The sequence below is a fragment of the Mchenga conophoros genome, linkage group LG22, assembly GCF_057382185.1.
Source record: "Mchenga conophoros isolate Kocher_MC1m ecotype Shallow Benthic linkage group LG22, M_conophoros_male_GT1.1, whole genome shotgun sequence".
In the NCBI taxonomy this organism is placed as follows: Eukaryota; Metazoa; Chordata; class Actinopteri; order Cichliformes; family Cichlidae; genus Mchenga; species Mchenga conophoros.
The window spans coordinates 380642-404155 of record NC_140546.1 but is presented as its reverse complement, the minus strand read 5'-3'; the positions used below and the strand labels follow the sequence as shown (position 1 = coordinate 404155).

At 38.0% G+C, this 23514-nt stretch overlaps 1 pseudogene; it reads left to right on the top strand.

The window, feature by feature from the left end:
* LOC146548427 (major histocompatibility complex class I-related protein 1-like) overlaps window positions 1–13926 on the top strand; it is a 22932-nt pseudogene extending 9006 nt beyond the window's left edge.
* Window positions 13927–23514: the final 9588 nt, after the last annotated feature.

The window sequence follows — 23514 nt, the reverse complement described above, 5'->3', positions numbered from 1 at the left end:
CTCTCCCCTCCTTATTTCATGATTTGTTTTGGTTCAGGCGTCAGCTCTCCTGGCTGCCAAGCATTAGAACTAGAAGGTAGGATGGCTCTTTTAAACAGAAATCTGGGTTTCAAAAGAGAAAAGAGACAATTTAAAAATTAAACTCACAGTGAAGTCCACATGAAAGAGTATTAGTTATTGTACTTCATTTCTAACTAAGTAAACACAGAAACGTTTGACATCTACTGGCCAATTTGTCTTTGCCACATCTTGATAATACTATTCTGTGAAACACAGATGCAGACGAGGCCTGTACAATTTCAAAGCTACTTATTGTAACAGATTTGCAATAATTGTGACAACAGATGTTTTGGAGAAATCCTCATGCAAACAAGGAAAAAAAATATGGAGAAATATTGCTGTTTAAAAAAGCAGGCTGTGACTGTAAAAATCACTGTGCTTCAGCTAAATTCTTCCTCTGTTAACATGAGTGCTGTGTTTATTGTAATAACCACACAGGTTTCCAGCTGTTTCTGGGCTCAGTTGACTTTGCTGCCCACTTTGCTTGCAGCCCTCAAACTTTGGATGTGTTTGACATTTAATCTTTCTAGAGCTCATGAGATTCATGGAGCCAGCAAGGAAGAGAGGACTTTCTACCTATTCCTAAATAAAAAAAAACAAACAAAAAAAACCAAAAACGGGTCAAAGCAATTCTGCCACATAGGAAATATTATATAATTATATAAGTTGTAGTATATTATATATGTAGCTGTCCACTGGTTAATTAGATAATCACATGTACTCAGGGACCTCACAGCGCAAGCATTTTAGAAATACTAACTGATAGCATGAGAAATATTAATCCTGACAACAACAACATCTAGTTTAAGGGGGAAGAAGTAAATGAATTACAGAATCTGACATGAACATTTTTAACTCTGGAGATAGCTCTAAGATATTAAGAGAATGTGCTAAATAAGATCACTGATCACAGGCAAAACACGTACTTTAAAATGAGATCTTCTTGTTTCATTGGAACAGTAAAGTACTACAACAAAGAATAAGTGCACTTATGAAAGAGCAAGTATCACTGCTGGAGTAGGCAGAACAACGCAACCTCTGTCATCTTAAGCTGTGGCAGGATGAGGACCCAAATGCAGGACTCATAGACAGAAGTAATAAACTCAAAATAATAAAAATAAACTCACACTTAAAAAAAATAAACTCACAAAACAACAAACCAAAACCCTGAACATGGAAACTAAACACTGGGAAACTAGAAACAGAAACACTTGGAAACAAGGAGCACAGAACTAGGAACAATGGAAAACCAGAACCACAGAGAAACTCACTGAACATGGGACGCTGCGACAACGGACAGAAGGAAACACGGGGCTTAAATATACAAGCAGGAAATGTTATGTTATATTATGTTATGTTATGATGTGCCGCATCAGTTAGGTTTTTCATGAGAATTTTATCTGTACACATGTTGTCAAATAACCAGAACCTACTGTATTCCTATTTATACATATTATTTTGAGGTGGCGTTTTTATGGAATCTACACATTTTACTATCTTACTTTTACAAGTTTCTGGAAAAACTGGAATAAATTCATCTTTGTGTTATAATCACTTTAAACTTGTGAATTAATGATCTTTGTCGCTGTGTTTAACGTCTGGCGACATCTAGAGTTGAAACACATTTATTTAAATGCACAGTTTAACAAATAAATCTTTAACCACCAAGGGGAGCCAAACCTCATTTAGAAAGGCAAACTTCTGGCACCCCCTTACATTAATGAGAGGAACTACTTTTTCCTTTCCCAAGACAATGCCTAATTGACCATCTACTTATTACATTAATCCTAGAACAATAACGACGGGTGTTTTTCACCCAAAGTGATAGTGGTAGTGTTACAAAACTGCATATTATTGTTCTAGAGCTATGAATCAAAATTAAAAAAACAAACTCTCATAAAAGATCCATCTATCAGTCGATCCTATCGCTAAGGGAGAGGCCAGCCACCCTTTGGAGAAAGCTGATTTCTTTTGGTCACCATCCAGAGCTTGTGATGATGGGTAAAGGTAGGGACGTAAATCCACCAGTAAACTGAGTGCTTTGCTTTTATATTCAGCTTTCTTCTCACCATGATGCCCCAGTGTAACGTTTTGCAAAGCTGGAAGTTTGGTCAGTAGATCTTTAATCTGTAAAATTTTTGAACTGTAAAAATGTAAAAGGAAACATTTTCATGAATATTACAAAATTTCTATAATGATTACATAAAATACTTGAACCTATACTTATTGAAATAAATAATAAACAAATGATAAGGGTATCGACTATATTGTATCACCCTATACTAAAATAAATATTTGTATATTTATACTACATTATAACCTTAATAGTATGTAGTATTGAATTAATAGAGCTGAGATAGGCAGTAGGCATATCCATATTCAAGTCTACTATAAAAAGAGGATAGCATGACAATAAATACAAAGGGTTCACCGTGAAGTGCAAGCCACTCATAAGCCTAAAGAATAAAAAAGGCTAGATTGGAAAAAAATATCTAAAAAAGCCATCAAAGTTCTGGGAAAACATTCTGTGGATAGATAAAACCAAGATCAAGCTTTACCAGTATGATGGCAAGAAAAAAACATGGAAAAGGTGTGAAACAGCTCATGATCCGAAGCATACCACATCATCTGTAAAACACGGCGCAAGGTTGGGAGTGCATGGCTGCCAGTGGCACTGGGAAACTAGGGTTTTTGCAAGCTAAATGCAATCCAATTGATTGGGTGGCATTTCATAATACCGATGAACAATGACCCAAAACATACAGACAAAGCAACCCAGGAGTTTATTAAAACAAAGAAAAGCAAAAAGGCACTAACCATGGCAGCACAGGAACAAGGGGTCTGCCACACCAGTATCCTTGGTTTATGTGAATAAATAAAGATAACGATTAGCATACAGATGAATGACAAGTTTATTTTTTAGCTCCAATTATCCTAAACGCACCAATTCAGTGAAGCTTAGCAAGGTCACGTGGGCCCTCTTCCTCTGCATGCTCTCCAAGATGATGATACAGGAATAACAAGTTTAGCAGGACGTGGCCCTGGTGTATGAAGGTGCAGGGGAAACACTGATTAGTTACTTAGTTTTCGAGCTCTACTTACAATAAAAGTAAAAATGGGCCTTCACATGACTCCTCTGACAGCTGGGACTGTGCAGGGCTTACAGCTGTGTCTGGTGAAGGAAGCCGAAGGTGAAGCCTTGCCTCTCTCTCCAGGGGAACAAGGACAGTTGCCGGGAATGGCTGGAACCATACTGCTCTGGGAACAGGGACTAGCAGGGCCCTAGCCAACCTCACCCAGGGAGGAACTATAGTCTCAGGATCAGCAGGCTGAGAAGCAGATGTAGTCTTAGGGAGTGTCCCAAGGAGGGCTACAGTTTTGAGGGAATCCATCACATGAGTGTCTTTAATGGAGCCATGATGGTTTTTAGTCACGGATTTGTTGCATTTATGAAAATTTTAGAAGTATAAATGAAAGTTTTCAAAAATGTGTGTTTAGTTCTGAGTATCATTAGGCAATATATTATCTAGGCAAAATAAATAGTCAACTTGTGTTTCAAATTAAAAAATTAATCGGCTTAAAAAGGGATTCCCATATGACAAATGCGCAGTCTGCAACCTGCTTTACACAGTAAACCACAAGAAAGAGAGACTTTCAAAAATCACTGACTAAATGCAAACAGGTTAGTGATAAGTCAGATGCAGATATATATCGTTGTGGGCTAAGGGGAGAAGCTACTAGCCCAAAGACTCATGGGACTGTTCACCTGACATTCACGTATTGAGTTACAGCATTATAACAGCTACTGCAGTTATCTTGTGTTGATATTGTTAACATATAACATTATTGCAGCTGTGTGTTCTGTATTGATTGTGGCCAGCAAGGACACCATGACTGAGACTGCTGTACCCGCTAATCACCTCTCTCCACTGTTATGTGGTGCTCCTAATAAAAGCAGCATTCCTGTAGTTGAGCGGTCTATGAAACACAGGAGCTGCAGGTTAAAATAGAGATCTCTTTCTCCTACTTTGCTTAAGTTTGCCACAATATATTTACCAAAAAAAGATCTCTGTGAAGTGTAGTTAAATAACTTATCTCCTAAAATGCTGCTCACTTACAGGTGAGAAATATAAGATAAGACTTCATTGATCCTACGGCAGGGAAAATTGTGCGTTACCACAGCTCAGGTACAGATACGAGCACAAAGAGATCCTCCCTAATCTTGATGGAACCTATCAGTTGAGTGTTCTCCTCAAGATTTCATCAGTCATGTCCCAAGAGTGGTGGAGATATGACTGTGTGTTTCAGCTTTTTGATGTAAAGGATCATCAATCATCACCAACTTGGAGAAGGCAGCAATCAGAACAAATGTAAATTCTGAAAGTGAAAAAAGATTTTATGTGATTTCTTGAAGATTTTATCTTCTATCCCACAATCCAGTTAATATATTGTTTCAGAAAGTTAATAATAATAAACCAATAAATCAAAAGATTTTAAAAGAAAATGTGTGACAATTAGCCTTCATTGGATAGTTTCAGTACAGATGGACTGAGACTGGCAGGAAAAAACAGGAAACTAACATGCAGCAAAAATTAAGAGTCAAACTGAGGACCTCTTGATTTTTTATTTTATTTTATTTTTTTGTAGAATTTTGTCAGTTCTAAATAGGCTGTAGGTGTGAATGTGATTGTTTCTCTGTGATGGACCTAAACGATATTGCGAAAAGTGTTCCCGTTGTGCTTTCACACTCATATGAACTTAAGTGAAGTGATATCCAATTCTTAATTCTCAGGCTCTCAGGTAAGATCCAAACCTCACCCCAAGTTTGCTTCACTTTAGTTTACTTTGCAGCCACTACTTTATATATATTGTACTCATTGCCCAAGATATTGTTTCATTATTAGATTAGTTTATTTTTTCCATCACACAATGTTTGCACGCATATCAACACTGCAAAGTCAAAATTCAGATTTATATTGTATTAATAAACTTTTCTTGAACTGATGGTTTGGCTTCTCCTTCCTGGTTGGCAACAGGTGTGGCTCAGGACTGAGAGACCTGAAGTACTGCTGACGGCCTCATTGGATTGAACCACAAGCCTTGTTGCCTGGGGGGTGTTTGTTGAATTGTTTTGTGTTAGTTGATTATATGGCAGCCATTTTGTCTTCCCCTTGTGTGTCCTATGGTTTAGCTAAGCCAGTATATAGGTTCCCTTATGTGTCAGTTCATCTTGTCTTATGTTTGTTTGAGGTTTTACTAGTGGTTATTTTGAGTTAAGTTTATCGCTTTTACCTCTTTTATTAGTCTGTCTGTTTAAGTTTCTGGATTTGTTAAATGTTTTTCATGTTTTGGGGTAAATAAAACCCCACTTTTGAATTAAACCACTGTGTCCTCTATGCTTTACTGCTTAGTCCCTGACAGCACTGTTCTCGAGCAGATCTGAAGGCCACATAAAGTTTGGAAGTGTGTAGCAATTGACTCTGCAGACAGTCTGCACTCTGTACACTAGGCATCTCAGCTTTTGCTGACCTTGCTCTATGACCATGGTTGAGTTGGTGTCATACCCAATTACTTCCATATCGTTATAATACCTCTAACAGCTGACTGTTGAAAATGAAGTAATGAGGAAATTTCATAACTAGACTTGTTGCACAGGTGGTATCCTATCACAATACCATGCGGAATTCACTGAGCCTTTGACAATATAGTGTACCTGTCCGGGATGTACTTTACCTTTCACCCAAAGTCAGCTTGGATATCTGGAAATAGTCCCTGTTCTTAATAATTGTTTTTCTTTGTTTGGCTGAGAAACCAGCTATTTTGATTATCTGCATCATTGCTGCTGTGATTGGTTTCCTTACCTTAACTACTGCTGGAACTGTGGCATATATCTGTACAAAAGGTGAGCTATGTGGAGGTTGATGATTGGACCTAAAAGCAGATGTGTGGAAACCAAAACTTGACTTAAACCAAGAGTGAGCTGTTTATATAGGCTGGAGAGCGATACAAAACAAAAGGCAGGAGGAAACTAAGGCAAAACTAACTGGACTACACAGGGGAAAATATAAAATAATAATTTTAAAATTCTAAAAGTTAAAAGAAACTTTTTTTGTTGTTGTTTGTGACAAAGACAATTACATTTAGGTAAAACCAAACAGTATTAATCACTGAAACATTCACGATTCCCAAAAGGGGTGGGTTATGGACACTAAGTGACTGATAGAAAAAAGAGATACTGTTGAGAAAATTTTGGGGGAAAAACTGAACTCATGTGGTCCAAAACTACATTTGCGTTTTGGTCCCTTTTGTGTATTTTCCCTCAGATGACACCTTTATTCAGTTTTATTAATGCCTAATCAAACAAATAAAAGCCTGTTTATGATTATAGATTAGGATTATAATTAGATGATTATATTTACACTGGCTCTTTATGACGACAGCTCAGCAGATCAGATGGATCCTGAATCTCACATTAATTTACTTTACTACTATAGCCTAATTTCATGTCTTCTACTGGCCATCTCTTGAATTTATGTAATTATCTTGGGTGTAACTGACAAAATTGACTCATGTTTGAATAACTTGCATTGATTTAACTCAATTGTTTAAGTTACTGCCAAAGAAAAACATCTGTGTGCAACCAATGTCTAATATTGAATTAAGTAAATCCAAAATGTGGTCTTTTTTCAGTGTGACTGCAATTTCTGATATTATTTGTTTATTCATATTAAAGTAAACCTATTTGACTTTAAGAAAGAAAATTAGTGATGAATGACGCTTTGGCTCCCCCTCGTGGTTAAATCAGATACCACGTTGCAGGTTTGATTCTAATAAAGCTATGACGTTCTAAAGGAGAGATAGAGAGGACATATTTAAGAAGGTGTGGTGTAGAGCGCAACGCCGCCATCAAGTCAGTGGAAAAAAGCAAAAAACTTGAGGAAAACCGTGCAGTGTATAAGTGACTGAAAAGTCCACCAATAAACAATTACGTCATTTTGTTCTAAACTGCTTCATCTACACATCTTTTTTTTGTTGCTTTTTTTCCTTCAGTGCCTTTAAATATTCATCACAGGCAGCAGAGAATAAGACCCAAACACTGGACACTGCAAGATAATTTCACAAGTTTATTAACCATAGAAATCATAGGAAAATATGTAGCAATGAGCACGGAGGAAACAGGCAGGCTAGCAGCTGAGCATGCAGATCTTCAGAGACGATGCAGCGTTTAGTCCACGGAGTTCTGTCCAAGGACAAATGGGGGCATGACACCATGTCACTGTGAGTTAAAGTTTAGGTTATTATCTAATAACACATGTAGAAGCTGGCATGAACAGACTAAATATAACTGAGTCTGTAACTTTGTAAAGTTACATTAATTTTGTCAAATTTATGGTTTACTTTGACAAAAAGTCTGATAAAACAGCCTACTGGGAAGAAAGATACATCAAACGGCTCCCACAAAGCCAGTTCTACAGTTTACAGAAAATGTTGCAAAAAAAGGTGAAGCTACAGTGTGAGCAACAGTTCTCTGTGTGAAGATACCTTGTTGGTGTGGATGTTTCTAGCAGGAGAAGGTGATACTAAATCTGAAATCATCTCAAACTGGTATTTTGAACATGACAGTCAGTTCACTGTATTCAAATAGCATCCATCAAGTTGGGATGGGAGATTTGCATCATGGATATCAATGCGCATGCATCATGCATATCAATGTGACTGCAGGACCTGTGTGATGCTGTCACATGTCAATATGGTGAAAAACTCCAGGAATATTTCCAGCATCTTCTTAAATCTAAACTACAAAGAATTAAGGCAGTCCTGAAGGAAAAAAGAGATGCAGCCCGCTAGTAGCAAGGTGTACCTAATAAAGTGGCCAGTGAGTGGCCACTTTATTAGGTAGGAAAAAATGTCTTCTAATGTATACAGTGTTGTCACTCATCTGGCTTTAATTCTCTTAACCAGTTTTGCCTGGGCTCTCTTGAGTTCACATTACTGTCACAGTGACATAACATAATCTAGGAAAGGTTTATAAAGATCCCACATGAAAATAACAGTTAGCTTCATTTTAGTGAACCATAAGCATATATCCGAAAACACTCAGAAGTTTAACAATCCAGAAGGTTACAAGTTATTTCCATTTAATTCCACTCTAAACAGTTAAAACATGAAATTCAGTTTTAACAGTAACACAGTCATATATGATCTCATAGGAACATTATGAAAAGTGCATAGATGTTTATTTTTACACTTCATATTCAAGTGTATTTTGTAAACTGTGTCTCTTTAAATTACAAATTCCCTTGTAATTAAAACCCTGTTTCTGTTTTTAGATTTTTACTTTTACTTTTACTTAATATGTTGAAGAGACATTCGTTGAAGGCGTTTATCATCAGCTCATCTGGTCCAGGTTTTGCTTAGATCCAGTTTCAGTATAACTGAATGGACTGCTCTGATAATTTCCTTGTAATGGCCGTGCAAGTCTTATTCTTAAACGTGGTTACTAGTTTGGAGATGGTAGATGTGCTATTTTAATATTATTTTATTTGTAATTTTAAATGTATTCATTTTTAAGGCACTGTATTTTGTTATGTATTTATTTATTAAGTTATAATTTATTATAGACTAACTTAATTTATTACAGACCTACTTATTACAGACCTTTAATGCCAAAATCACAACCCTCAGAAAGTAGCTTTTATTTTGAAATCAGGTAGTTTCCTGTGGGGGCTGGCTTTACCCAGTTTGAAGGCAGAAAAAACAGACTCTCACGATAAACACAGCAACACAAAAGCAACATGAAACATGTGTATCTATTACTCCTCTGCTCTAATGTGGTATGTCCAGGTAAGATCATACATTAAATATTAAAAGTAGTTTACTTTATTATTACAGCTTGAATATGGCTAACTTTTATGAGTTGTCATTTTGTTTACTTCTCCTTATGCTTACCAGTTGGGCTCTGAAGAAATGTAACACACGCTCTTTGTATAGTATGTGTAATGTATTGTTAATTTGCAGTGGTCGAAGTTGTATAATGAGAAATGACATTTTGTGAAGTATTTCCTCCTTAAACTGTCCTATTTGTAAAGTGTTAAATTAGTCTCAGCAGGGTTACAAATGTATATGATGTCATACACAAGTGTTAACTAAGATTTACAAATGAGTATTAATATTTCAGTGCAGTTTTCAGTGCTCATAAATGTGTGCTCCAGTCCACATACAAAGGAATCTGAACACATACAATGTTTTACAAATGTGTGTGTTAATGTGTGGACATCTGGAATATTTGGCCTTATCTGTATTTTTTATGTTTGTTTGTTTTTTCAAATAAAACAGCTGATTCTGTTCATCTGGACGTAGCGTTTTCAGTCGGAGAAATATTTCATCACTCATCCGAGTGACTTCTTCAGTCTCAGCTGACTCCAGATTCCCCCAATTTTATAAATAGTAAAGTTGCATAACAACCGAAACTCGCACTGTTTCCTGACAATAAGCCACAATTATTTTTTTCCAGACTGTCATGATCACACATAAATGATTGCAGACATTCCCAAACTCTGTGAATGGTAAAAGGTCAGGATCGAAGGTTCTTATGTTGCTTTTAAGGTTGGGAAAACCTGCAGTCAGCAGAAGTCACTTGGATGAGTTTTTCTCTGAGAATGCTACGTCCAGATGAACAGAATCAACTCTGGGATTTTCTGACCTGGGTTTTTGAGCATGCATCAAGATAAATAGAATGAATCTTTTATTTTCTAAATAAATATAAAACACAGGAATCTGGGGGAAATCCAGCACTTGAACGCAGCTTACATTTGTTATCCCTCCCAAATAAATCAGGTGATATAATCAGGTGATCTGTGCACTGGCATTTAATGCTCTGTAAGTTAGCAAAAAGAATGCCACAAATATTCATAGACTTTTTTATGCACAGTGAAGTTTTTGAAAGTGTCAATGATCAGATTTGTGAAGCTAAACATAAATGGGTACATTAATTTTCATTATTTGTTCAGGTTTGGGTACACACATTTATAAGTACTCAAAAGTACAAATATATCATTGTACATGCGTCATAATTGATCACACACACCTGCTGTGGAGTCTGATTCATACCGAATTAATCCTATTTCTGATTAATGTTTATATTTTTCATTTATTTGTTTACTAACATTATAAACATTTTTGTCCCACAGTGAAACACTCATTGGTTAGTTTGACACTGGTTCCTCTGGAAACCCAAACATCTCTGAGTTTGTGGGTTTCCCAGTAATTGATGGCATTCAGATGGCTTACTACTGTGACAGCAGCAACAAGATACTGGAAGCAAGACAGGACTGGGCGAAGAAAATATTAGATACCAACCCTCAGATGTTGGAGTCGCTCACTGATTATTGTTTTGTGGATCGGCCAAATCTATTCAGATTATGGATTTCTAGTTTGAAGCAGCAGTTTAAACCAAAGCAGAGGTGCAGTGTTTTCTGTTATTTGTTTTGCCAAATCATCATAAATCATGTATATGCATAAACAAAACTGATTAATGTAAAAGATTGTTAGCATAATTAGTTATTTATTAGGTATAATAATACATTTTGTAATCATCAAACCTCACTAGTGTGCCCTAAAAAGATAAAATAATTCATAAAAATAATTGTTCTCAATTTTAGTCTTGTATTAACAATGTTATGTTTTAACTTTAAAAATTATAGATCATGTCTCTGTTTTATGTCTTGCATTATGTCTTTATTGTGCTTCTTACAGTTTATAGCCTCTGAGTTTGAGATGTTCGCTGTAATCTCTGTTTTCTCTCTCGCCTCAGCTGTCCATATTTTACAGATGATAGAAGGCTGTGAATGGGATGAAAACACCGGAGAGGTTACGGGGCTTTTACAGTACGGATATGATGGAGAAGACTTTCTTAAATTGGATCTGAAGACGCTGACGTGGATCGCACTGAAACCAGAGGCTGACATTATCAAACAGAGTTGGGATGCTGACACAACCAGAATGAAAGACCGTGAAAAATCCTCACTAAGATTTGTCCAGAGTGGCTGAAGATGTACGTGGAGAGTGGCAACAGCTCTCTGCAGAGAACAGGTAGAATCACATGACCTGATGCAGTAGTGTTTGTTTTACTTTGTATTATCTTTTGAAAAATAGTTATCATTGAAAGAGAAAATGGCAAAAACGTTTAAGTAGATTTAAAATTGAATGATTTAGAAGGTATGAAAACTGATATGAAGTTTTCCTGATAACTGCAGTTTTAGGTTTTGGATCAAAAACATCTTATATACATATTTAGGGCTTCTCTGCAATGTGACAAGATATCATGCCTTCAATCACACACAGAGTCAGTGAAGGGCAGAAAGTCTGATCATCTTAAATAATTGAAACAACAAAAGAAGAGGCCATCTCTCACCATGGCCATTTTGATTATAGCTCCTCTTCCAGCCTCCTTTCTTGTTCATATGCATTTTAGGAACTGAGACATCCTCCAGCATGATGTACTGCGACTGATTTCTGAATAACAGACAAGAGGACTAACAAGATAAGGAGGAAATTAGTGAAATGTCTCAAGAAAAGCAATTGTCAAAATGAAACAGGAAGTTTAAACAGTACCATTTAATAACCTCCTTTTTACTTTTAATTGAGAACATTTATACAGTAATTTAATGTTTTTGTGAGTAAAATTTACAGTCAGCAGGTCAGCTTGTTCAGTGAAAGATCTTAATGCAGTGATGCTGTAGTTCATCAGTGGTTTCCAAACAGTGAGCCATTTTGCAGCTTCTCTTTTAGCTCCACCTGGTGGTGAATTTGGCTTCTGGTGATGTTAAAATTGATGGATGGATTAAGATAATATTTATTATGTTTGTGGTTGAAAGACTATTATTGACATAAACTGAAACTCGTGATTTTTCATTAAGTATTAAGTATTCTTGTGTTCACAATTTCATTACTATATCTCAGAGTGTTTCGGGTTATTTTTAGTCTAAAAGATGTCATATTGTAGCCTTATGCAGCTGCTGGAAGCTGGTGATGAAAAAGTTATATGTGTTATATGATCATATACATTAGATGTTTTAAATGTCTCTTGTATTTATCCTCCCCTCTCTAAAGAACTCTGAATTACCTTCTGTCTGAACAGTGCTACACAAATAAACTTGACATGACTTAAGATGATGATTGTTTGGCTCTAACGACTCTGTTTTGAATATTAGGTTTTGGTTGAATTCCTTTCCTTCTTCCAGTTCTTCCCTCAGTGTCTCTCCTCCAGAAGACTCCCTCCTCTCCAGTCAGCTGCCACGCTACAGGTTTCTATCCTAACAGACCCTTGATGTTCTGGAGGAAAGATGGAGAGGAGCTCCATGAAGGTGTGGATCCTGGAGAGATCCTCCCAAACAATGATGAGACCTTTCAGATGAGTGTTGATCTGAATATTTCATCAGTCACACCTGAAGACTGGGGGAGGTACGACTGTGTGTTTCATCTCTCTGGTGGTGAGGACATCCTTGTCACCAAACTCAATAAAACTGTGATCAGAACAAACTGGGGCAAAAAATATTTAACACTGATGAAGGTGAGAGAAACATTTTTTTTGCCCGTATTGCGGATTGATTGTCTATAATGTTTCTGATTGTTTTGCCTTGTTATTTTTTGGACACAAAGAAGAATAACTGTTACTGTAGGAATAACTAATGGAGATCCTAACAGAGGAAAAAAATCTTTCTATTTTTTTCAGTGATTGTAAAATATAATAATTTTCTCTCTTTTGTTAATAATAATATTCTAACTTAATTCGATTCTAGCATCAAATCACAACAGTTGCAAATGTGAGTGAAGTTGGCCCCCCCACCTTCTTCAAATCCAACAAAAGTGGTATCAAACGTTTGTGCTACGTTTGTGCTGGTTTGTGCTGCAAAAATTTTCGTTTGTGCTGCTATCATTTCAAAAATATTAATAAAATAATGTCCTGATGCGTGCTCAATCATCCAGGTAAGTAAATTCCAAAAGGTTGATTCTGTTCATCCGGACATTTTCAGTGGGAGAAACGTTTTGTCACTCATCCAAGTGACTTCTTCAGTCTCAGCTGACTGCGGGTTTCTCCAACCTTATAAACAGTACATTTGCACAGCGAAGGAAACTAGCACCACTGAATGAACAATGGGCTGGGGGGTTAGTTCCATGATTGTTAGTATGCAAATTTTTATGACCATTGATCAACGACTACTAATCAAAGACACAGATTCTCGAATGGCCATGAGTACCATTCACAGAGAGTTGGGGAATGGCTGCAATCACAGCATTGTAAGATGGCGAAAGATGTACCCTCTGGCCCCCCTTCTCGATGCAGAGTTGGTCAGCATCCTGACAGCTTGATGGACAAAGCTGTCTCTCAGTCTGTGGGTTCTGGCCCGGAGGCTCTTCAGTATCCTTCCTGATGGCAGCAAACTGAAGAAGCTGTTGAAGGGATGAGTGGAGTCACCTGTAATGGAGAGGACCTTCCGGATGAGGCAGGCGCAGTAGATCTCCTGGGGAGGCAAGAGAGGTCCCCACAATCCTCTCCGCTGCTCTCACTACCCGTTGTCATTTTTTTCCTGCAGGACCCAGTGTGATATTGTTATCTATGTCATTAGAGCGGATGGATCGATATACTTTTGTTTAAACTACTTTAACTGCACATTTTATCCTATATGTTTATTTTCATTTGTTTTTCTTTACTGAGCAGAGACGTCCTCTGACATGCTGTTCAACACCATCGCTGCAGTCGTTGTTTTTGTTGTTCTCATTCTCATTGCTGCTGCTGGATTTGCTGTTTGGAAAAGAGGAAAGGTGAGGGATTCAAAGAAACTGAGTTCACCAGTCAATCAGTAGCAGATGGGAAATGCTCAGTTAGATTATTTCTGTTGTACTTTTTACATTACACATGGTTCTTTCTGAATTTATGTGAGGAAAACACGAGATTTTCAGGCACTTCGAAATGTTAAAAACTCATTTGCCTTTTGTTTTGTTTTTGTTTTTTAATTTCAGACAGACGGCCAACATCTTGTAAGTTCCCCTTCCTTGTCTCACTTTGTGACATGCACTCTGGATTTAAAACAAGGATTTTAATAATATTACCAATGGATTTATTCCCATCCTTTTTCAAGACATTTGCTTCAGATTCCTTTATTATCATATAGATCTGTTTAATACTGTGATGCATCAAACACTCTGGTTTTAATCAAGCATTTAATATTAGACCAAGATAAGCTGAGTAAAAGAAAATTGCAGTTTTTAAATTGTTTTATTCATTAACGGAAAAAAAGATATCCAAACCTAGACTCTGAATGAATAAGTTGCTCTAAGTTGATTTTCTTAAGTAAACTTTTTTGAGGCAACGACTTTGCACAATTTTTTTAAGGGAACTAATTAGATTTTACAGTGTATCTTTACAGTGTATCTGTCACTATGTAAAAAAACAACTTGTGACTTTTTTATGATTTGCAGCAAAACATGGTGCCAGGTTAACCTTCGCATGCATGACCCATGTCTGTTTGTGCCTTAGAGTGAAAAAGATAATTATTTTTTATTAATGAATTCTTGCTGATGCAGTTTCTCTTTCTCATTTATAGTCTAGCTCAATTGCTCTGCCTCACTTGAACTGAAAAATTGAGAGGTTTTCATTTTTACTTATTGAGCTGCGGAACATTTTACAAACAGATAAAGAGAAATCCAGACTGAAGGTTTTTGATTTTTCTTTTCAGCTCCTGACAAAGGATCTGAGCTGTCAGAGCGACTAAATCAACAAGGCTGACTGTCGTGTCTCCCTTCCCACCACATCTCAAAAGGTTCTCTATTAGACTGAGAGCCGATGACTGCAGAGGGCATTACAGACACAGTAACTCGTGAACTCACTTTGTGACATGTCGTGTTATCCTGCTGGAAGGACAACATGTTGACACGCTGGTCATAAAGGAGTGGACATGGTGAGCAACATATATATCCTCCATTGCCAACACCATTAACCAGCAGCAGAACATCCAGTCTTATTTGCGATATGCATTTCTGGACTCTTTATGTTTGGTAAACTACCCCCTGAAGGTGGGGGTCTGTGATTGGTTAAACTTGTTTCTCTTCTGTTTGTTTTCAGCCTAGCATCCACAGTTTTCAAGATCTCATGTTCAAATTTTGTGTGACATGTCATTATGGTTGACAGCAATGACAGCTTAAGCTGATGTAATTTTGTAAAAACTGTGTCTAGGTCAAGGCCACGCCCTTCAGCAGGAGTTGTGCTCTCTGAGTGCTTCTGCACTTCAGGTGCCCTGGCTAACATTTCTTTCCAAAAAACACTGAACAAACAGGAGGACTCGGAGAGCGCAGCGCCCCACGGATGGCAAGGGTTATACTAAAACTTTACTGCTGTTGTTTGATGTCTTCATTACAACATGCTGAATTGGCTGAAATCTTTCTATAAGCTGTAAAAACCTGAGATGATTCCCTTATCCCCAGATGAACAGAATCAACTTTTGGAAATTTACTTACCTGGATGATTGAGCATGCATCAAGATGTAACTCTTCATTGTTTGTAAGCTTTAGAAGCATTATATTACAGTTTGTTTTGTGCACATAGTCACGGCGGTTTTGAGCCTCAGTTTTGTATTGTATAACAGCCATTGAGCTAACGGCAGGAGCTAGAAATGTTGCTATTATTATCCATTTGGTGAGGAAACATGTTCCGATATATGTTTAGTAACCACTTTAGTATTTTGGTTTATTATTTAGCTTTTCCTTCCACTCTGTGACATTGAGCAGTACAGGATGTGAAATATTTATGTTCATTTTCATTGCAATAAACAACTGCATGAGAGAAGCAAGTCAAAATCACTCTCGTGATTCTTTCCCCTGTTTTCAGGGGCAACATGAACACGATCCATCAAAATTGTGCGTAATATAAAGTTTTTACTGATTTTCACATATGGTGTGACCAGACAGACAAACAGAACAGATTACATGCTCCCTCTCTTCGGGGAGCATCAAGGAAGTTGTTTCTAAGTACTAAAGATGTAACACTATATTTAAGTTTATACTTTTATATAGATTAATCCTGTTAAAATAATTACCAGTTTGCAAGAACCTGGGGGGTCACTGGTGAATTATTGCCATTTACATCAAATTATGCATGAAGTTAGAAAATATTTGCACCCTTTGTTAAGAGACAAGAGCAGTTCAACACGGTGAAATCACACTTTTATTAATGCAGCATGGCACTGAATGTAACTTAACAAGGAATCCAGTCATAATTATACAAACAAGATCACAAGAGCTTCTGTTTTGACCACCAAGTGCCAATTGAGTTGGATTATGATGATACACTATAACACACATGATAATGCATGTGTGTGACTTCCAACCGTTTCAGATAGCGGTGAGAATTTTTGTACACAAATGCATTCTTGAGTGAATTGAATCTAGCAATGTTTGCCAAATCATTACTGCTTTTGAAACCTAACTTTCAGATGAGTGTTGATCTGAACTTTTGAACTTTTCAGTTATTTATTTGTAAAAAATGTTTGGAATCATGTATGATTTTCGTTCCACTTCTCACGTGTGCACCACTTTGTGTTGGTCTTTCACATGGAATTCCAATAAAATTGACTCATGTTTGTGGCTGTAATGTGACAAAATGTGGGAAAGTTCAAGGGGGCCGTATACTTTTGCAAGCCACTGTATATGAATATCTGCTTATTATTTTGCTGGATCATTATTCTGACAATGACAAGACTGAAGCTACCTTTCCCTCTGATACGTATAACTCCCCTAGAACGAAAAAAAAAACAATAAAAGACTAATCTCACTGCCAAATTTAATGTTTTCCTTAAAAAAACAAACCCTCTGAAAAGCCAGAGGTGTGGAAACACACTGACAGCCTGTTTCCTCAGTTGGGACTTTCCTTATGGCAGAGATGTCGATTTGTGTTGCCCTCTGGTGGTAACATGGGAAAACACACACTGAGCCTGAGGATTCACCGAAATGAAAACTGTTGGTATGCATGCGTTTGTTACAGGTTTCGTTCATCCTTGCACATTTAGTGTGTATGTGTTTCTGTTCATGAAATCTGTTTTCACCAGTTGATTATGTATCATATTAGAACAAGATAAGATTTAAAAATACAATCAGGAAGTCAGTAAAAACGAAGTATAAGAAATCCACACAGCAAGTTTAAAATTTCAGTGTACCTAAACATCAGAAAACAGTGACTCCAAAAGTGAAAATTACATGTTTGAAGTAAATTTCTAAAAAATCTGTAGATGTCGTTGTTCAATAGAAAACAAATGGATGCTGTTTTAAAAATGTAGCAAAGCTGGAATAAAGTTAGAGGCAGCCAATGGAAACATCCCCACTGAGTCATTGTTCACATGTGAATGACTCATTACAGGTGAATGCTGACTCTTTAGCCATTTACAGTTTCTTTCTTCAAAGATGACGGTGGGAAGTAAACAGATATTAGAATATAGTGTTTGTGATGTGTGAGTGGTGATAAGATGTCCATAAACACCACAAAGTTAATCAAGCCATGTAATAACAACATATGACAGAACATAATAGTGCAAAAGCAACATGATGAATCTCTTTTCAGAGAAAACTAGGTTTTGTATAAAGTGTACACTCACAAACCTGTCAAATCTGCATTTGAAATGTTGGCTACCACAGCAGTATAGTATTGCAACTTGGCATTTGGGTCTTTTAACTAAAATAGGAAAATAGGAACATAAATATTGCCATCATTGCCAGACCTGGCCCACATCTGGTTGACATACACCCTGCCATGACACCAGTCAGTCAGAAGTGCCAGCTTGATGCCGGATCCGGGCCAGACCTGTTTTCTATGGGTCTGGACCACATAGACCAAACCACAATCTGTCCAGATGTGGCATGCAATCACATAGACAGTGCCATCTACGCCAGGTCTGGCCCACATCTGGTTGACATACCACTTACCATGCCAGAAGTCAGCCAGCAGTGCCGGCTTGACACCAGATCCGGGCCAGACCTGTTTGCTATGTGGGTTTGTGACAACAGTCTGTGGCACTGGAGTAATCCATGTTAGAGTCTTCAGGTCCAAAGATATAAAGTCTTCTCCATCATAACTGTTGATAACCAATAATGTACTTTGTGCTTCTGTAAAAACCTGTATAGCTACAACTGTTTGACATCAAGCCAGGAAAAACATTTTTTCTGACGTACCTCCAGTGTGGTTAAAGCGTTCCTGAAACTTGTTACTTTCGGATTTAAAGATCTGTTTACAGTTCTGTGTGCTGCTGTTCAATGATCATCTAATATGGTGCTCATCCAGTCTTGCCTGAGCTACATTTTCTTGTCACGGTAAGCCATCTCTACTTCGTTAGGTAAAGCAGCAGCTACAAAATCTGGGAAATATGTAATAAACAAAAAAGTGTGAAATAACTCAAAATGTGTTTTACATTTTCTCCAAAATAGCCACCCTTTGCTTTGATTACTGCTTTGCACACTCTTGGGATTCTCTCAATGGGCTTCATGAGGTCGTCACCTGAAATGGAGTTCCCAGAGATGCTGGGCTTGAGCTTGAGATGCTGAGCCACTTGTTGGCCCCTTTTGCCTTCACTCTGCGGTCCATCTCATCCCAAACCATCTCATGACTGTGGAGACAGGACTCCATCACTCTCCTTCTCAGTCAAGTAGCCCTTACACAGCCTGAAGGTGTGTTTGGGGTCATTGTCCTGTTGAAAAATAAATCATGGTCCAACTAAAAGCAAACTGGATGGGACAGCATGTCGCTGCAGGATGCTGTGGTAGCCATGCTGTTTCAGTGTGCCTTCAATTTTGAATGAATCCCCGACAGTGTCACCAGCACACCTCCTCCTCCATGCTTGGAGGCGGGAGCTATGCATGTAGAGACCATCCATTCACCTTTTCTGTGTCACACAAAGACACAGCGGGTGGAACAAAAGCTCTCAAATTTGGACTCATCAGAACAAAGCACAGATTTCCACTGGTCTAGTGTCCATTCCTTGTGTTTCTTGGCCCAAATAAATCTTTCCTGCCTGTTGCTTTTCCTTAGTCGTGGTTTCTCAGCAGTTATTTGACCATAAAGGCCTGATTCACACAGTCTCCTCTAAGCAGTTGATGTTGAGCTGTGTCTGCTACTGGAACTCTGTGTGGCATTTACCTGGGCTCTAATCTGAGGTGCTGTTAACTTGGGATTTCTGAAGCTGGTGACTCGGATGAATTTATCCTCAGCAGCAGAGGTCTTGGTCTTGGTCTACCTTTCCTGGGGCGGTCCTCATGTGAGCCAGTTTCATCGTAGCACTTGATGGTTTTTGTGACTGCACTTGGTGACACATTCAAAGTTTTAGCAATTTTCTGGATTGACTGACCTTCAGTTTTTAAAATAACAATGGACTGTCGTTTCTCTTACCTAGCTGATTTGTTCTTGCCATAATATGACAGTATAACAGTTGTCAAATAGGGCTGTCAGCTGTGTACCAACCTGACTTCTGTACAACACAGCTGATGGTCTCAACCCCATTAAAAATGGCAAGAAATTCCACAAATGACCCTGACAAGGCACACGCGTGAAGTGAAAACCATTCATGATGCACACTGAGAGAAGGCCAAGGGTTTGTAGTGCTGTCAACAAAGAGTGGCTAATTTGAGTAATCCAAATATGTCATAAGACATGTCTTGTCACAGCTGCGGCAGCAGTCGTGTGGTGTTTGTAAAGGAGGACCCAAGATGCAGACCAAGGGAGGGATGGGCGTGAGCTTTTATTTACAGTGGATGATGACAAACAGAAGCAAGGATGACGAGTAAGGAACTAAGAAATAACCTAGACTGAAAACTAGAAAACAAACCTGAACCTATAATGTTTGGGGAGAAACATGGGATGGAGGATGGAGGATGGAGAACGATGAACAGAGAATGCAGAGAGACACAGAGATACACCGAGTTACACAGACGAACTGATGACGAGCATAGGTAGACACACACTATGATTACACACAAGGTAATCAGGAAATGACACACAGCTGAACCTAATGGGCATGACAAGACACAGACCTTCAAAGTAAAACAGGAAAACGCAAACTGTTTTACAAACACAAACTCAGGGACATGAACGGAGCACCGGGGAGGGACAAAGCTAGGAATAGCAAAACCCTAAGAATCAAAACCCTAAGAACTAACAAAGACACATCTAGAAATCAAAGATTAATGATACCAAACAGAAAACACTGGGTCACCGACCCAGGACTATGACATGTTTAGAGTTATTTATCATGTTTTTCTCCGCTGCATTATTCCATATATCTTGCTTGATATATCTGATGTCTTCAGTTTGTATCTAAAATTCAATTCAACTCAGTTGTATTTATACAGGGAGTGCAGAATTATTAGGCAAATGAGTATTTTGTCCACATCATCCTCTTCATGCATGTTGTCTTACTCCAAGCTGTATAGGCTCAAAGCCTACTACCAATTAAGCATATTAGGTGATGTGCATCTCTGTAATGAGAAGGGGTGTGGTCTAATGACATCAACACCCTATATCAGGTGTGCATAATTATTAGGCAACGTCCTTTCCTTTGGCAAAATGGGTCAAAAGAAGGACTTGACAGGCTCAGAAAAGTCAAAAATAGTGAGATATCTTGCAGAGGGATGCAGCAGTCTCAAAATTGCAAAGCTTCTGAAGCGTGATCATCGAACAATCAAGCGTTTCATTCAAAATAGTCAACAGGGTCGCAAGAAGCGTGTGGAAAAACCAAGGTGCAAAATAACTGCCCATGAACTGAGAAAAGTCAAGCGTGCAGCTGCCAAGATGCCACTTGCCACCAGTTTGGCCATATTTCAGAGCTGCAACATCACTGGAGTGCCCAAAAGCACAAGGTGTGCAATACTCAGAGACATGGCCAAGGTAAGAAAGGCTGAAAGACGACCACCACTGAACAAGACACACAAGCTGAAACGTCAAGACTGGGCCAAGAAATATCTCAAGACTGATTTTTCTAAGGTTTTATGGACTGATGAAATGAGAGTGAGTCTTGATGGGCCAGATGGATGGGCCCGTGGCTGGATTGGTAAAGGGCAGAGAGCTCCAGTCCGACTCAGACGCCAGCAAGGTGGAGGTGGAGTACTGGTTTGGGCTGGTATCATCAAGATGAGCTTGTGGGGCCTTTTCGGGTTGAGGATGGAGTCAAGCTCAACTCCCAGTCCTACTGCCAGTTTCTGGAAGACACCTTCTTCAAGCAGTGGTACAGGAAGAAGTCTGCATCCTTCAAGAAAAACATGATTTTCATGCAGGACAATGCTCCATCACACGCGTCCAAGTACTCCACAGCGTTGCTGGCAAGAAAGGGTTTAAAAGAAGAAAAACTAATGACATGGCCTCCTTGTTCACCTGATCTGAACCCCATTGAGAACCTGTGGTCCATCATCAAATGTGAGATTTACAAGGAGGGAAAACAGTACACCTCTCTGAACAGTGTCTGGGAGGCTGTGGTTGCTGCTGCACGCAATGTTGATGGTGAACAGATCAAAACACTGACAGAATCCATGGATGGCAGGCTTTTGAGTGTCCTTGCAAAGAAAGGTGGCTGTATTGGTCGCTGATTTGGTTTTGTTTTGTTTATGAATGTCAGAAATGTATATTTGTGAATGTGGAGATGTTATATTGGTTTCACTGGTAAAAATAAATAATTGAAATGGGTATATATTTGTTTTTTGTTAAGTTACCTAATAATTATGCACAGTAATAGTCACCTGCACACACAGATATCCCCCTAAAATAGCTAAAACTAAAACAAACTAAAAACTACTTCCAAAAACATTCAGCTTTGATATTAATGAGTTTTTTGGGTTCATTGAGAACATGGTTGTTGTTCAATAATAAAATTATTCCTCAAAAATACAACTTGCCCAATAATTCTGCACTCCCTGTATAGCGCCAAATCACAACAACAGTTGCCTCAAGGCGCTTTATATTGTACAGTATATATATATATATATATATATATATATATATATATATATATACTGTACAATATAAAGCCTAATCTTGAAAGTAGAGATAGTGTCTGTCTCCCGAATCCAAACTGGAAGCTGGTTCCACAGAAGAGGGGCCTGAAAACTGAAAGCTCTGCCTCCCATTCTACTTTTAAAGTAGGCCTGCAGAGCGAGAGCGAAGTGCTCTAATAGGGTGACATGGTACTACAAGGTCATTAACAGCCAAGAAGTGTGGCGGAGCCCGATTGGGACCTTTGGGTCTTTAGGTTTTGTTTTGAATCATTCTCTTCCCTGATCAGGGTATTTTTATGCTGTAAATAAAGTGTATTTGGTGAATAGACACATAGCTCAATACATGAGTGGGGCCAAGACAGGAATAACCAGTAACACCAGCGGAGAACACCAGTTCCTGCTAGGTAGAGCAGTCACTCGAGACTGTAGACTAGACTGACCAACCTGTAGACTGCCTAAGTGGACTACAAGAAAGCCTATGACAGTGGCTCACACATTGATCCTGGAATTCCTGGAACTGTACAAGATCATCAGAACCCTAAGAGCCTTCAATAGCACCTTAGTGGAGCTGATGTGGCATTGGTACTGTTGAGTGGAGAGCATAGTGTATATGAATAGTGTATATGAATGTTGCATAAAAAGAAATCGAAAGTGTGAAGGGGTGAATGAAGCATGTTGTATAAAACGCTTTGACTGCTCAGGTAGAGTAAAACTCACAATCAGTTCATTTAGGGAAGAATCATAATTTAGGTAAAACTACACCATTTGTGACAATCATAATATCAATCTGACTTTGAATTACACATTTAATGACGCAAAAAATGTTATGCATGCAGTTTGCATCCTTTAAATTCACATTGGCATTAAAAGATCTTGGACTTGTGTAACCTGCCTGCCTTCATTTTAGACTAATAGCAACAACTTCCACAAAAATCCCCCAAAACACAAATGTGTGTCCTCATAATTCTATCATTAAGTTGTTCATCTAAAGTAGCTCCATTTAAACAGTCTAATTTCAGTGCAGGTTTCGAGTTTGATGCTATAATTATAAGAAATAAAACATATTAAATTATCTATTTACATAAGTACTTGTAACTCAGTTGCCTGAAACCTGCAGTATATAGGGGATGTAGTTTTACTAAATAATAATGTTTAACATTTTTGCAGGGTTTTTTTCTTTTTCTTATTAACCAAGCTGACTTTTGCAACTCAATTGAAGCAGCAGAAGTAGTATTTATAAAAAAATAAATCTCTCTAAAGTATCTGAAACCAGAGTTTGTGTCCTGTCTTGTGTCCTTGTTATGCTTTCAGGTGGAATCCAGTGTGCATGCCATGGTAAAAACAGAGAGACTGTTGGAGGCACACAGTCGGTTTAATGTTTAATTTTTTCTGACTCAGACAATTTCACCCCAGCCTAACAGAAAACAGAAC